We start from the raw sequence: 16227 nt of genomic DNA, 5'->3' as shown, positions 1-16227 counted from the left end.
TGCCGCTCCGTCCTGGGAATACCAAGGGCTTCCATAGTGCTTCCAGATGAGAAGGAAAGAGTAGAAGCGTTAATGAGAAGTGTTGCATATCCCCTTAAACAAACGGCTTCCCAGCGATGCATGGTAATGTTACAGTGAAGCTTACTTGAAAGGTTCTCAGTGGCTCAGTGACGTATATCTATTTATAGGACGTCCCTTTGCAGTCGGTGATTTAAGATCTCCTACTGTACATCCTAACAATGTATACTGAAACTCCTGTTTGCAATAACATCTTTTGACTCTTGATTTCTGATTCCGATAATTTCCACTTTTCAGTTTTTGCAATTAAAACTAAGGTGAGATAGCCTTAGATGTCTGGGTTTCATGCAACTTTCTGAGTTATAGAACTCTGGCCAATAAATTGTGGTATATGAAATTTGAGCACGAGGCCGGGAGCGCTTTCCGGGAAAGAGATATAGGAGATAGCATGGAACGTTCTAAGCGTGCCTTGTTTACATCGCCGCATTACCTCAGAGCATCGTTCCACATCGCTCGTAGTCACAATGCGCATCTTTAATGACGCATGGCGGGAGGTGTAGAAAGTATGCCAACGGGAAAAAGGCTAGAGCGGCTCGAAATATCGCGCATGATAGCCGCCATCGGAAGGGCCATGGACAAACTGCGGCCTTTTCCCGACGAGGGCAGCATGACGGTTAAACAATAGATCAGCAAAATGCCCCAACTAGGCTTTTGTTTTCAGATTCTTAGAATGTTGAATGCACTCCTCGCATTTATTCCATTTTAGTCAAAGACAGTAGCCAGTTAACAAAATATATCAATAACGGCGGCCGCAGTCTTTACAAGATAAAGGTAAGGAATAACTTGCAGGAAATTTAGGGGTTAACAACGAGATTTTTGCAAACAAGGAGAGCTTAGAATCTATTTTCTTAGCCGCCGTTCCAACCATACTTAGTGAGGTTGTGCACATCATAAATGGCGACGAGATTCACCTGATGATTCCTGGCTGAGTATAAATTTGATACCCAAGATCAACAAAACACCGTAATCAAAAAGCATTTCCCTTTGCGATTCATCATATCGCGTCAAAACTTTTGTGGGCTTTCAACTAAAAATGGCAAGCATCAATTATAAACGCCCAGTGTTTGTAGCTGAATATGTTTCCAGTGAAAAACATGCAGCGTCAAAATATTCCCGCCCTTTGACCATAGGTATGTTTCCGCTCGAGGGTTTAAGTCAGGTCGTGTACAGTCGAAAAACTCCACTGCCAGTAGATCCTAGTGTACAGGTGATCCAAAAGTAAATGGAGCACGGGAGTGTTGGCCGGAGCGGGCAAAACTGCATGCCAGCGCGATTTATGAATGGAGGCGCCTGACATTACGAGAGTTCGGGGGAACATCCGGCCGGCCGCTCTCGGTACGGCGATGCTGGACTCATCGCCGGCTCAAGAGAAGCCGCGCTGCTGCCGTCACTGCTCGCCAGGGGCGTTTGCAATGTTTTATGCACGAATCTGTTTGCCCGCTTCGGGAAGAAAAGTGATCTTCAGCGGCGTATGGGTTCCATTTTGTTAGGAACGCCACCCCTTGGTCCACATCCCTCACATGGCTCGCGATGACCCCGGGCAGTGAGTTTATTCTTCCATGAGGCTTAAACGCTCGTGAATCATTCAGCAACTGCGGCCGTAACCATGCCTACCTCAACGAAACGCATGGAGGCTGAATAAAAACGTAGAGTTTATGCGCGTATTGGTTTTAATGGGGGCTCAAGAGATTTGAAGATGTGAGGCTATCGGAGACCAGCTGCTTCAGAAGAGGTAGACTTTATTACAAAAACTCCAGTAAGTTGTGTCCTGTATCCCAGGTTAACTCGCAAGCACTGGAAGCGCCCCTAGCGAGTAGGGATGACAGCAGCGCGGCTTCGCTTGAGCCGGTGATAAGGCGAGCGTCAGCATATCGAGGAGGTCCAGCCGGATGTGCCCAAGCACTCTCGCTATCGGGGGCGCATCTATTCAGAGATGGCGCTGGCATGCACTTTTGCCCGCTCCGGCTACCTCTCCCGTGCTCCGCTTAACTTTTGCAGCACCTGTACCAGGGCATTCCACTCGCTGCCTCTATGTTCAGCAGCTGTCGGGCATATTGCACTAAGGATGTTCCCATGGCATCCGGTGGAATACGCAGCTTACGCAGCTTGGCGTCTGTATTCTAGCGTGTGAGTCGTGGTTTGCCTATTGCGGAGCAGGTGTGTTTGCTGCGTTTAGTGTTCACCCAGCCTGAACACAGGAAACTGAAATTTCAAGTTCAGCGAAACCTTCCGACGTAATTGTTGCAGAGCAATCTATAGAGCCATGTCCCTCGTGCCCCAGCTTGCGAACTATAAACGCCGCCCACCCATCAATACCATATCAACGAATCTCTCGCTCAAGCACGTCGAGTCTGTGTCATTCGCAGCGACTTGTAAACATTACGTGCATCAGCTTGGTTGCGAGCAATAAAACTATCATTCCCCACAAAATATTTTGGAGCAATTGGTACTAAACAAAAATCAGCCTGTAGTTCTAGCTAAGAAAACGGGTCGCAGATCAGTTGTGCAAAGACAAATAGAACCGATGTTGCTTTCTGGATACGTCCGGGCCGTGTCTGATTACAAGAAATAGCATTCCGTCATTATGAAGCGAATTTACCCTTAGCCGAAGGTAGCTGTTATACAGAGCTGCATGTTACAAAAACCTGTTCTCATCCCGAAAGCTTCTCATTCGCAAAGCCATCTAAAATCCATCGTATGCCGTTTGCAACCACTGGCAGGAACGTGCACGGGGACGTTTCTATTTTCTTCTGGAGTCAATCAGTTTCAGTAGACAAACAGCTGGTTCATCACCGACTCCTTGTGTGGAGGCCGTTTAACCTCCTACCCAAAAGGTGGCGATCAGAAAAATGCAGGGCAAGCACTGTGGCAGCATAGATTACGAAAGAAAAAGCAAGATTACTTGCGGGGTATGATACTACCGCTACCCGTCATATAGCGTCATCAAAAACGCAATGCCTAATTCCTTTACCAATCACAGAGAACTACAGGTGATTAGCGAACTTTGACACAGTTGTATGCTATAAATTGTCATTAATCGCTCACATTTGTACTGCACACCATTCAAACACATGGACACTACAGCTTTACAGCTGTACGCCTGCACCGCAAACAGGCAGGAGTTCAACACGGGAAAGTTGTCTGCTGATTCACGGGGATGATATCTTCAAGTTTCTTGAGTTCCTCGCGTCGAAAGATGCTTGTGCCGTAAGAAGAGCAGCTGCCACGATTTCTAATGCTCCACACGTGCGGTACAAGTTGTCGTATGAGCCACACATGTCCCGAAAAATACCTGCGTGGAAGAGAAACAATGCCATGTTCGTGGGGCAAATTTTACCTCCAAGCTACTCTATGAATTCCGAATATGGTGCTGTTAGGCGAGTCAGTTTGCTTTCAAGCAGTCGTTCGGGACGTATCGTGGTTGCACAAAGGTAATTACCTCATATATCGTCGTTAAATTGGTTGCGTTACTGTGAACGCAGTCACGCCGACTTGCAATAAACACGTGCTGTTTCGTGATAGTCCGCGTTGAAGTCATGGCCTATTTGTTTTGCCGCCTGTGGTGAGAGATCGCATGATTCTCAGCGCATTAAAGTTTAAATATGAGGAGTTGTAGTTTTCGTTCTTTGGGCAGAAGGTACAATTTTGAAATAAATTTTATTTATCTCCATGCGCCAAATGCATGGCTTTGTGCCTGCAGTAACAGATAATTTGTGTGCTTTCTGTCCGACCTTTAAGATATCCGCCTGAAGCTTCTGTTGCAGTCCCGTTTCGAACGATTGGCTAGACCATTTCGCGTAGAACCTTCCTGGAAGAAGACATCACGTACATTGAAGAAAATACTGGATAAGACGCGTGCCGTTCTAGGTTTTCTGTGTGTGCGCAATATAAGTACGCGCAGAGTTCACGGTGTAGTGTTGTGGTTTCAGCAGAAGTCAGTTGATAGTGAGCGCTCGTGCTGGGCAATTTTCTCATTTATCTTTTCTTTTTCCTTGATGCTTTTAAGAGGCCCTACATAGGGTTCAGAAGGATATGAGGTCCTGCCTCAAAATTATGTATATCCTAAGAGCTGATAAGTACGGAATAAGACAACCTCGAGACATTCGTCACGCCTCTTGCACTCCGAGATACGCGCTGCCATTGGCTCCGCTGGGAAGAGCGCCACGCTTTCTAAGCAACCGACGCGCGTGGTCCGCCTACTACTACATGCCCGGCACTGCTTTCGCGTCGGTCGTGCTAACATCGGCATGGCAGTTCGAGAATAAGAGAAACGATCGTTATAAGTATCGAAAGTGGAACCCCCAACTGAACATTCTCTTTCACGGCCAAAATTGAACTTTTCTACTAACGAATAGTTCTCCTGTGCATTTCTAGCATGCGGTGCTGTCGTTGTAGACAGGTTCCTCCGACACCGGACCGCGCTGGAAAGGCTTAGCATCGCCGCAGTTATTCGGTCGCCGCTCCTAGAAGCTGCGCCAACTACTGCCCCCAGCGCAGTCTCCCTCTCTCCCGTATTATTAATCTGATTTGTAACCTCTGGAGGGCAGCGGCAAGTTATAGATGCCGCGGTGTGTTCCGATTTGTACGCCCGCCTTTGCCACCGTGCTTGCAGTGGTCGCGCGCACAGCATTTCCGCCAGCACGAGACGCACGGTGCTTTTCAGTATCATTCATATCTTGAAAATGATGCGCTAAATTAACAAACTGAACTTGCTTGTATGACCGATGGCGACAATCTACATTCGCCCTTTCAAAGATGCGCTGCGCCGAAGCGTCGCTCGCAGCGACGCGCCCAAACAACGGAAACGACTGGCGGCTTCCCCAGAGCCGGAAACGTGGTGTGGCTGCAGCATTTTATAGACCCGCGAGCAGCCGCGCCATAGCTTTCAGCACCTGCTTCGTCAAAGAGACTACGTCACACGCAAAAACCTACGTGAATTCTCCCTTGAGTGCCGGCGAGCATTGGGAAGTAAACAAAGAAAACAACACGTAAATTAGCCACAGCGATGTTGAAATTCCAACGTATATAGGGATTATGGCCTCTTTATTTAGGTGCGTAGTGGAACAAACAATGCTTATTTATTTCTGTTTTGAAACCAATCAGGAAAGAAATTGTTCCGATGCAGTGAAGCGTTCGTGTTTTTTAATATTGGACTTTATACAAGATTTTAAATTCTTTTGGAAAAACTACATAAATCACGAATGCCAAACAGTGAGCGAATTACAGAAATAAACTGCCATGAACGTCAAATTTTGCTTAAACCTAAACTCAAAAAGAACTTCCCGAATTTCACCAAAAAGAAACTTCGAAATTTCGGCCTGTGTCCTTCACAATAAAGTGAAAGTGCACAGAGGCCGTTGATTTGCCGAGCGTTGTAAGAAGACGAATCCGCATGCTCTTTTAACGGTTGCTGATCCACTCATCGCAATGACGCCACAAAGGTTTGTGTTATAGTTTTCCACAAAATCTTCTTCCGTGTTTTGAATCTCGATTATTCTAAGGTTCATTAAAAATGTACTATTAAGGCGAAGTTTATTCGTGTAAAATTGCTTAAAATCGACTAAGTGACTACCCTAAAATTCTCCTGCGCGCCCCACCCCCCCCCCCCCTTGCGATAAGATCAGCAAAGTTCGTTTCTCAAACACCAAACTGCGTGACCCTACTAAAAAGGCTTTAAATGGTTAATTTCCCATCCCTAAAACCTCCAAGCTGAGGTTATTTACGGGCCGCCATGGCTCATGTCACGAAATAGGTGTAGATGATTGCAGAACACTAACTGCTCCTTCAATTTTCCCTTTAAGAATGGTTATGGAACCTCAAACACTTCAGAGAGTGGCCTACATTACAGAAACGGGACCCAGGCGGAGTCAACCACGTTTTTGGAAGCCTGCGAAGCATTATTCAATATTACAAAAAAATGCGAGCGGTTTTCGGCGAAAGTGTATTAAAGGATTTCCAATGATAAATATCGAACATTGTTTAAAGACATAATCTTAATCAAACTTGTTTGCACACTAGTGCACACTAAATTTTTGTCAAAATTCTATACTGCTCTTTGCGCTCCTCATCCACCATTTTGATATTTCAGCATAAATTAGAGATAAGAAGGGATTTTGCGTTGTTTCTATAGCGCCTCTAAATGCCTATGGTGACGTTTGTCCCTAAGTGCACGTAAATGCCTCTAAAGGCGTATTTTACAAAATTGGCGTCTACATGAGCACCATTTAGCCTCAAGTGTCGCTTTCTAGTGCAGTTTATGATCGTTACATATGTCACCTAGCAACATTGGCTGTTTGAATACTATGAGGTTTAACTTAGTCCTTTTGTTGAAGCTAGTCCTCTAGTTCAACGAACTCCCACATAAACAATAACTTGCACGGCAGCGGTGGTGGCTTTTTTAATGGAGGCGAAAAGCAAAAGCGCCCGTGTGTGCGAGATTTCAGCGCACAATAAAGATCGCCAGGTGGTAAAAATTAATGCGGAGCCCTCCACTCCGGCAGGCCTCATCGCCTGCATAGCGTCTACGCGTTAAACTCTACAATCAATCAATCAATCAATCAATCAATCAATCAATCAATCAATCAATCAATCAATCAATCAATCAATCAATCAATCAATCAATCAATCAATCAATCAATCAACAATAACTGGCAGAAGTGAAAATAGACGCTTTTTCTCAAAGGGATAGTTTTGAATAAGAAAGCTGATAATCGTGCATTTTGGTAATAATAATAATAGAAAATACTAGTAGAGCAAAACTGCGTACATTTTTTGTACATGCTGAATGATATCTTGAGAAAAATTTTGAATGAATTTATTGATGTGTTGATGAAATGTTTTCTCCTCATTTGTATGGCGGTGTTGTCGTGAATAAGTAATCATTCTGCTCTGTGAAATGGATTCCCCTGTTGTGCCTGCTGTCTTGCTCTGGGCACTTGATTCTGCTGTATGTTTTCTTGTTGATTTTTATGTATGTAACATTTATTATGTATAACATTTTGAACATGCCTCCTTGTTAAGGGGGGCCCGAACCCTTGTCAAGTGGACCAGTCTCCACTTATGGTTCTGGCCTCCTTCCAAATGTTCTTTGGAAAAATAAAGATGATTTGATTTGATTTCATATGGTATTGATTTGCTTGACTATGGGGTTTGACGCGCCGACGCTGAACAGGTGATGATGTGAGCCGTAGTGGAGGGCTCCAGATAAGTTTTGACCACCTTGGGATTTTCAACGTGCGTCGAAACCCCGAACACACGGGCATTCTTGCTCTTCGCCTCGATCAGAAAAGCGGCCGCCGTGGTATGTTATCGAAACCGCGACCTTGGGCGCAGTTTTATAGTGCTTCCACAATTTTCACACAGGTTCTGAGACTACGCTCCGCGTAGTCACCTGATTTCTTCAAATATGTGAAATTGAATTCTTGTTTCTAGAAGCAAACTCTAACTCAACTCAATTTTAACGCAACGAGTGAGCATTAAAAAGCATTCGTTTGCAGATGCCTACAATAATGAAGAGCCAACGGTGATACACAAGTGCGCAGCTTCACTTTCCTACACATCGAAATTATAGTGCCGACTGGCTACAAAATACAATTTTCCATCCAAAATCTGTTCATCTGCTAAGCACATTTTTTAAAATGCTCTTAAAGAGTGTGGATGTATGTTTGACATTATTGGGACATCTTGCTTGTAGAATTTCGATAATAATTATGAGATAATTGCCTGAGTTGGACCCATCTTCTTGTAGGAACGTAAGAAACATATAATAAATCATCGTCTCCTCTGCGTTGATTATTTGTGTCTGTTTGTCGTGTCGTAAATTAACCACGTCAAGCAGCCACAAAGTATGCCTGTTTTACACTACGCGACGATACAGAAAGCCACCGTCACTGTACAACGATAACATAAGCAGGGCATCTGTTGACTTAAGACAAGCGACCTTCATTTATTCAGCAGTTCATTGGGACAATTGAACGGCTAAGTTCAACTGTTGGCGCCATTGTGCCATCATATTCAATGACACATTTGTTTTTCTTTCCGTAGATGGAGGCCCGCACGTCTTCGTTTGAAATTCCTTGAGTTCATGTAATAACAAATGGTGCCCATATTTGCGACACTGGGGTCCTAAATAGTCATTTTGTATGTATTTTAGGCGCAAAATTGCGAATTTTTATCGCCTAAAAAACCAGCCGCTACACATGGCAGTAGTGAGACCCACAGAAGGGGAAAGGAGAATAAAAGGGCAGTTGAAGATGGTAAGCGAACATCAACAATTCCGAGAATAAGGTACAAAACAGGTACCTTTCTTGAGAACTCACCCACAATGGAAGGCTCTGTAAAGATCACTGGAAGGGACACGGCACCCATGAGGCCCCAAGAAAGTGCAAGACTGCGTACTCCTAGGTAGTCGGCGACCAGAACTGGTTTGATGGTGACCATATAGCCAAATTGAACACCGATCACAAACGTAACGGCGCACACATTTGCGAAGCTGTCAACGTGGGGCATGAGAAAAAAGCAAACGGCGAGAAGTGCGCATGCCAAAGCACCTAGTGCGGAGCGGGTACACTGTAACTTGTCGGCAAAAAAAGGAACTATTACGTTCCCGCAAACACCTCCAGAACACAAGAGGGTTAATAACTGCGCTGCTGCTTCCGCTGGCATTCCCTTATCTCTGCCATAGTCGGCCAAGGTCGAGTTTACGACTGGAAACGCGAAGTCTCCTGAAAGCACAGCAGCAGCAATAACGTAGAAGCAGGGTTTCCGAAGGAATGAAATTGCTTGCAAGAGTATGGCCTTCGTATTTGTGGCGGCGTCTGTGTGATTATCTGTTGATTGTGGGGAGAGAGGAGATGAATGTGGGGCAAGTGTAGCGGGAAAGTTTCCTTTACTGATGTCTTCTGTTTGTACGCCATTTTTAGTATCAACGCTTCTGTCTTTTTCTTCACCCGTTCGGAGAAAGGTGTCGCCAAAGTTGTGCCCTGTGCGCTCCCCCCCTGTTCTTTGTTGAACGACCCTCGTTGTTTCCTTTTCCAGCTTCCTCATATTGATGCAGTTTCTCCATGTCAAACAGCTAATAGGACGCGGATTTCGAAGCATCAGGATCAATGGTATCAGGTTAAGAAGGAATCCACCGGTCACAACAAACGTTCCTTTCACGGCGTATTCAGAAAACAAACGCGTTATTAGCGAAGGTCCCGCGACGCCTGCCAGCGTGCCTACGCCGGACATTATTCCTAAAGCGACGCTTCTGTACTGGTCGAAGTACGACACTACATAAACGGTCGTGGCCACCTGAAGAAGGCCCCGGGACAATCCTGCAAAGATTAATAGTACAACTTTAAGATATATATTTAGGTTCATACTTAGGTAAATGTCAATATAGCAGGGTTTACGAGTATAACCGGACATACGTTTCTATGGTATACAACACTTTCTGATGCAAGAAGAGAGCTTCAAAAGGGCCTTATCTCCAACCTCTATCTGCGCATGCTCCTGCAGGCGCCGCCATCACTTTTGGAGGCCCGCACTTGTCGAACATACGCTTCGTACGGATACCATAGTGACGCCGGACTTAACACCAAATAGATACCGGTTGTTTCTAATGTGACCAAAGGGGTTGGCGAAATCAGATGTACATGCTGATGTATAGTACAAACTATTGAACCTATTTACGGCACCGAAACAGCCGAAAGCTTTCTCGGCTAGATGCATGGTTTTTCACGCCGTCACCAAGGCCCAAACGTGTTGAAATACATGTACTGCTTGCCTACGAACACCCTGTGCGTACGTACAAGGGGTACGTAATAAAGAATTCCTTGCTGTATAATGAGACCACGGCAGCGCGTTCTGGCTGTGATTTCTTGTTTGTGGTGGGAAATTTGGGCATTCCTTTGAGGGCTACCGGTAGCAGGGGCGTTTAGGGCTTGTAGATGGGGGCTTTGAATATTTTTCTTGGGTTTCTTCCCGGAGTGTAAAATTAAGCACACCGGTATTCTCGCAATGGCATTGCGCACTGTTCACAACCCTTCGCTGAAACACATTCGTGTTTTTATATTGCCGCAGCCGTCACGCTCAGGTTGTAAAGTTTTGCTGATTTGATTGATTGATTGTAGGGTTTAACGCGCCGACGCAACGCAGGCGATGAGGCGCGCCGTAGTGGAGGGCTCCGGGTTAATTTTGACCACCTGGGGATCTTTATCGTGCGCCGAAATCTCGTACACACGGGCGTTTTTGCTTTTCGCCTCCATCAGAAAAGCGGCCGCCGCGGCCGGGAATCGAACCCGCGACCTCGTGCTCAGCAGCGCAACGCCTTAGCCACTGAGCCACCGCGGCGGGTGTAAAGTTTTGCTACTAGTCTCTACATGTGGCGAGCCGAAAGTTCCTACGCCTACCTCTGTTGCAAAAAATTCCGACGCCGACATCTCTCCGCCAACAACGCTTGTACTCATAAATTCGTGCTCATGAACTCTGCGTAAATATCATGTCCCTGATTTGGAAGAGCAGATTTTTCTTCTGCATTTTTTACACAGCGAATGTGGTTGTAAACTTTCAATGTTTTTTTTAATGTTTTAACTCCTGATGGCTCGTATTTAAAACCTTGATGTGAACAGTTTTATATCATGGCTAACTGATTGTTTTATAATTTCAAGCCCTTTATGGCAGGGAGGTGGCATCTATCATCTTATAAAAGAGGCAAGTGTATTCACGTATCTATGCTCTCTGGCGTTCGCTGGTTTCCCTGGAAAGGTCAAGTTTATTATCTCGACAAACCTGGTGCCTTGAGGTACACACTATTTCCGTTTGAACAATATTGCGTTTTTGGGCTACCGATATGTAAAAATTTCGGTTCCTTTGTAATTGCCAGGCCATTTGTTGCAAGTTTCCGTGTTTGCTGTCGAAAGCCGTCTTGCTCTGTTGCCATTGTTTTCATCCCTTCTGCATTTTCCAACATGCACTGGCTGCAGGCTGAACTGTACAACGCGTACAGAAGTTGGAGCGAGTCTCAAAATCTGCTGCCAATACCTGTGCAGTGGCTGGTGTCGTGCCGCCCTCTACTTACATCTTCGTCTGAACGCTAATCTGTCCACTCAAAGCAGCTCTCTACACATTCTTTCTTCACTCCATCCATCTGCGTTTTCTCGCTGGCTAAGTTACAGAACGACGGTATCGACTCATAAATTCAGGAGACGTGTCACATGCATTGCTCACGCAGCATTACAGCGAGGCCCTTGTACAAATTTCAAACGCTCCACTATTTCATGTTACCGACGAGTAAATGTTGTACAGTTTTTCAAAGTTTGGCATTTATTCTGATTTTTCTAGAGCGGCCAGCTATTTTCAAGCCGTGTTGACTTCGCCGCCCATACACCTTGTTACTTGCACTTGACGACACATTAGGACAAAGTTACCATAGTCAAAAGAAATTTCATATCCAACGCAACTAGAGCAGCTGAACAGAAAGCAGCGGAATCAAAGTTTATTCTAGTAACGGAAAGCTTCCGTCAAATTAGTGAGCATTTTCCAGCCTTTTCTTTACAAATGTTGTTTCTTCAAGCCGCTCTCTAAAGCGTTCATCAACTTCATAAATGCGTTAGCCACACGCCACGCAGCATTCCTTCGTACGATCTTTTGCGAAAGGCGACCAAAGCCAAGCTTTTGGTTAATTTTTTTTTACCGATTATATGCAGGGTGCTCGCTCGAATGATGACTACCACACGAAATATGAAAAAGAAGCACTTGCGTAAGAAATTATCATTACTAAAGCAGTTACATTTCTAATAGCCACTTTATTTCCACGAGTGTCACAACCACCCGCCATTGAAAGTTCTTACAGACATGTACTACTGCGGTTGCAGTACTCACCGTAGAAAAATCCAAACGTCACTGACATCCATGCCATGTTAGGCACAAAGGCAGATGCAATGATTGAAACCGGGCACAAAAAAGCCCCAAAGAGAAGCATGGCGAGCATCGGCACCTTGTGTTGAATTGCTCCAACCAAGAGACCTAAAATTAAACACACACACACACACACACAGATTTTTTTTAATTGTTTTGCGAAAAATGGAGAACAGAAACAATCTACTTTTAAAAAGTGCATGGCACGAACTTTTTGCAATATTCGCGCAGAATACATAAAATACGGAAAACAGGGAGCCTCTCGGCGCTGTGGGTAACCCGCAATGGCTCTGTTTTAACTAACAATCGTATAGACAACTCTTAGAATAAGCTTGCAGGTCATGAACATGAACACGCCAGAGCTCAGGAGAGCCAGAAAAAATTTCCGTGGGCGACCGACTTCTGTGGTGACGGATTAACTATCGAATGACTTTTTGTTTTTTTGGCCTGCACTTATGGACGAAACAAAAATTTACTGAACATTTAAGCCCTTCTTGTAGCTGTTGAAAACGCACGCATAAATGCCCAGTTCAGCGTATGAAACGCCGTGTTTCCGCGTAGCGTTGTCGAGGGACTTTGTAATCTTGGTTCTCGGGAGTCGTTCTTTAGTGATGAGCCTGAATGGGGTCATTATGACGAAATGCATGTTTGGTGGATTCGAAAAATTGCCAGGTTAGAATAACACTGAAAACACATTTGAAGCAAACTTCCCTCGAATAAGATATATAATTAGAAAATAGACAATGACCATGCTACTCATCGGCTTGTTTCCCGCACTGAACCTAAGACGTACTATAGGAAGCTGTGCAATTGAATGACGCCGGCAAAAGCAAGCGCAAGTTAGGCAGGCCATTAAGCTTGTGGAACGAGTATCTAAGCCTATATTTAATGACTCTTCTTTTAATAGCAGTAAGAATATCGAGCTAACACTGGAAGTTACGAACGCACACGTCTACACAGAAGCACCAGTGCGTACTGCGCACACTATGCCGGTGATAGGGCGTATTCACTGGCGTGGCGCGCATGCCGGCCGCCGTGTGTGTGCGCCGCCATGTCTCTGCCTTCCCGGCCCCGTTGCTAAGGCGACGTAGAAGGCACGGGCAGTTGGCAGCGCTGGCAGCCGCGACTCCTGGGTGCACCGCGTTAGCGTTGGTTACACGAAGAGAGTGGCTGTTCTGTTCATCGGTGCGGCAACCCTGTGCTGCAATTGAACCCCAACTTCCTCTGGAGCAAGTACAAGTTATTCGTAGCTCAAAGGTTGCAAAGTGGGCGCCTGAGTAGCACTGTTGGGCAGCACCATCTGCGCGGGCAGCAGTATCAGCACTATTGTTTACCACCGAACTCAAAACCATTACTTGTTGGAAACAGTACGTCAAGTACTGTTTAGCGCAGCGTCCATAGCCTACCTATCGCAAGACACAAGTTAATTCGTCGGCACAGATGAGTGATTCACAGCTGCCGTGTTTTGGTATTGGCCCCAGATTGCTCAGCCCTGGGGAAGCGCTTTCTCCTTCAACCACTTCCCGATCGATCTAGCGAGTCTCTCAGTTAACGGCCATTTTATCTCATTCTGCGTGTACGTGGATTTCTTCGGAAGCACTATTTGCTTTTGTACTGCGCGAATCTGTCGTAGGCAAGGTTCAGGTGCACCTGTATCGATATCAGTGACCACAGGCAATAGCTCTGCAGCCTACGCCTCTCGTGCTTCGGGAGCGGTTTCTTTCGCGACTGCGCCTCCATTCTGCTGTGGTCAAGCAGAGCTCCGGAGGACGAGTAGTGCACCATCACTCAATGTCACTGCGATTATTCATATCTCATGACGCCACGGCCGAGAATCAGGTGGTAACGGTGCAGATGACGGACGCCGGGGCCTGTTTCGTTTCGGCTAGATGCGGGCGCAATGCCCATGCGCAGGCACAGTGGCGCAGACATGGCGGTTTCCATTGTTGCGTTGTTGCCCGGTGCGCTGAGCGTACACTGGCCAACTGGCATAAGCGACGTTGTCCTCTGTGACTTTTCGTGTAGAATACCCAATGTTTCACAAAAATGACTACGATGAACCTGAGCAAAAATGAGCCAGGTATCGATCCGGGCAGGAACTAAGCGAGTCTCCACAGTAGTCCTGAGAAGCATCGCGGCGCCATTTAGAAAGCGGATGGTAAACAAGGCGTTTCGGTGTTCGCAGCACCCCTGGTCAGTATGCTAACGTTTGCATAAGTACCTGCCCTGGATACGTGATCACCCGCCGCGGTGGCTCAGTGGCTAAGGCGTTGCGCTGCTGAGCACGAGGTCGCGGGTTCGATTCCCGGCTGCGGCGGCCGCTTTTCTGATGGAGGCGAAAAGCAAAAACTCCCGTGTGTACAAGATTTCGGCGCACGTTAAAGATCCCCAGGTGGTCAAAATTAATCCGGAGCCCTCCACTACGGCGCGCCTCATCGCCTGCGTTGCGTCGGCGCGTTAAACCCTACAATCAATTAATGAATACGTGATCGCAAACGTCGCACAACGCAGGATTCAGCGGGAGAATCAAAATTATGGCTTAAATTGTTTAATTTAGAATTAAACTAAGCATCGGTTGCTGCCGGAGAAGCGCTTAAGACTTTAAAAAGACGAAATCTTTCGGATAAAACAAACTTTTATGTCGTCCTCTTAGCCCCTTCAACGCCTCGGAATGGACTCAATCTGTGTCCTACGCGTTGCGCTGCTGCTCTTTCTCATTGCGGTGCAATGACAGGGTTAACGACGATGGGAAACTTTGTTCGCTCACTTCGCTGCGTACCTTATTCTGCAGTGTACTCGCGCGGACGCCGTTGGCGGCGGCTTGCGGGCGTTTTTACGCCCATTCCCGTTGCTGTCGATTGTCGGCAATCATTTGACAACGGTGCTACAGCCGCTGTTAGCCGACTGCACAACTTGTGAAAGAGGTATCGGTGGTGGCGAGGGTAATAACCGTTGTTATGAAAGTTGTGTAAGAAGGGTCGGCTGTAGTGAGAGGAGACCCTGATCGGGGCAGAGTAAATCGGCTTTACCGTAATGAGAACGGGTGGGGGCGAGGCGTATGCGGCTTCGCCATAAAAATTCAGTGCCCTTCCACTCTGCGTAGAAGGATGACCAGGAAAGCTGGCTGTAGTCGGAGGAGTGCGCGAAACAAAACTTGTTTCTGTGTAATTTAGGATGGAGCATACTTCCTAGCCAATTATCTGAATAAAACTTGGAAGGACTCTAGCTTTATTGTAGCGGACAAACATAAGGCTGTCCTTTTCTCTCCCGCATCGTAGGTATCTTACGGCCTGTGTAACAGGCCGTAAGATACCTACGATGATAGCAGACAGGTCGCATGGGGCCGTCGTACGTGCAGGTTGTGATACACACACTGATGCCGTTTTACGTCATTACGCCCTGTAGGAAAGCCAACTTTCTCTGATAATGCTGATCAATGATTGTGCGTAAAGGGAACGAAAACAACTCTTCCCGTCGTCGGAATCGAACCTGGGTCGTAGGAGTGATGAAGCCGGCGTCGATCCGATTGCTCCAATTCTTCATGGTCGAAGCGAATGCCAAGCAGCAGGTACCGATTCAAGCCGCACACCCCAGACACAACACAAAGGTTCGCGAGTGCGCAACCGAGAGTTGTGGGTACACATACCTCCGGGGTATAGACATACTCGCAGTGTGGGACTGGCCAACCAAAGAATCCATCACGAGAAATCTTCGCGTTCAACCATCGTTGTCGTTAGACGGAGGGGTGCAGTTTTTTAGATGCGACTGCATCTCATTCACTCGCCTTGTCCCTCCATACGGCGTTGTTGGTGTCCGTCCACACACCTCCCCCATTCTCCTCGCCGCGTGAGCTGCGCTCTCCGCCGCTCACCCCCTCTCCTCTCCGATAGCGAACACTCTCTCGCGAGGGGCATTAGATTGGATTCGATTGGATTGGTTTGGATTGGATTGGATTGGATTGGATTTGGATTGGATTGGATAAAAGTGGATCGTGTTGGATTGTGTATCGTTATAGCCGCGCCACGTTGTGTCATAGCCGCGGCAGGGGGTTCACGGCACGTTTCATGCGATGGGAGAATCAACCTAACGGAAACAACAACGGAACCCCCTATGCGTCGCATCTACACAGGTGTTCCCGCGAGGGGAGGTGGGAGAATTTTTTTTATATATTCTATCAGCAGAGCAGACAGGCCATCTGTTAGGGCATGAAACCTGCGTGCAAGTCCCCCCCCCCCCCCCCTTCCCATC

The 16227-nt window shown here is 46.6% G+C and overlaps 1 long non-coding RNA gene across 2 annotated transcripts in view; it reads right to left on the bottom strand.

Moving 5' to 3' along the window:
* Positions 1-664: 664 nt before the first annotated feature.
* Positions 665-16227, bottom strand: part of LOC144144711 (uncharacterized) — a 36704-nt gene continuing 21141 nt past the window's right edge. For both annotated transcript variants that reach the window (XR_013317317.1, XR_013317316.1), the window contains exons 3-5: positions 11944-12087; positions 8397-9395; positions 665-3370 (exon numbers count right to left, since the gene is read on the bottom strand). This is a non-coding gene — a long non-coding RNA (uncharacterized LOC144144711). The remainder of the gene's footprint in view (positions 3371-8396; positions 9396-11943; positions 12088-16227) is intronic.

The sequence above is a fragment of the Haemaphysalis longicornis genome, unplaced genomic scaffold, assembly GCF_048455015.1.
Source record: "Haemaphysalis longicornis isolate Haplotype H1 unplaced genomic scaffold, Haemaphysalis longicornis Haplotype H1 scaffold_7, whole genome shotgun sequence".
Classification (NCBI taxonomy): Eukaryota; Metazoa; Arthropoda; class Arachnida; order Ixodida; family Ixodidae; genus Haemaphysalis; species Haemaphysalis longicornis.
This window is presented reverse-complemented; position numbering and strand designations above follow the sequence as displayed.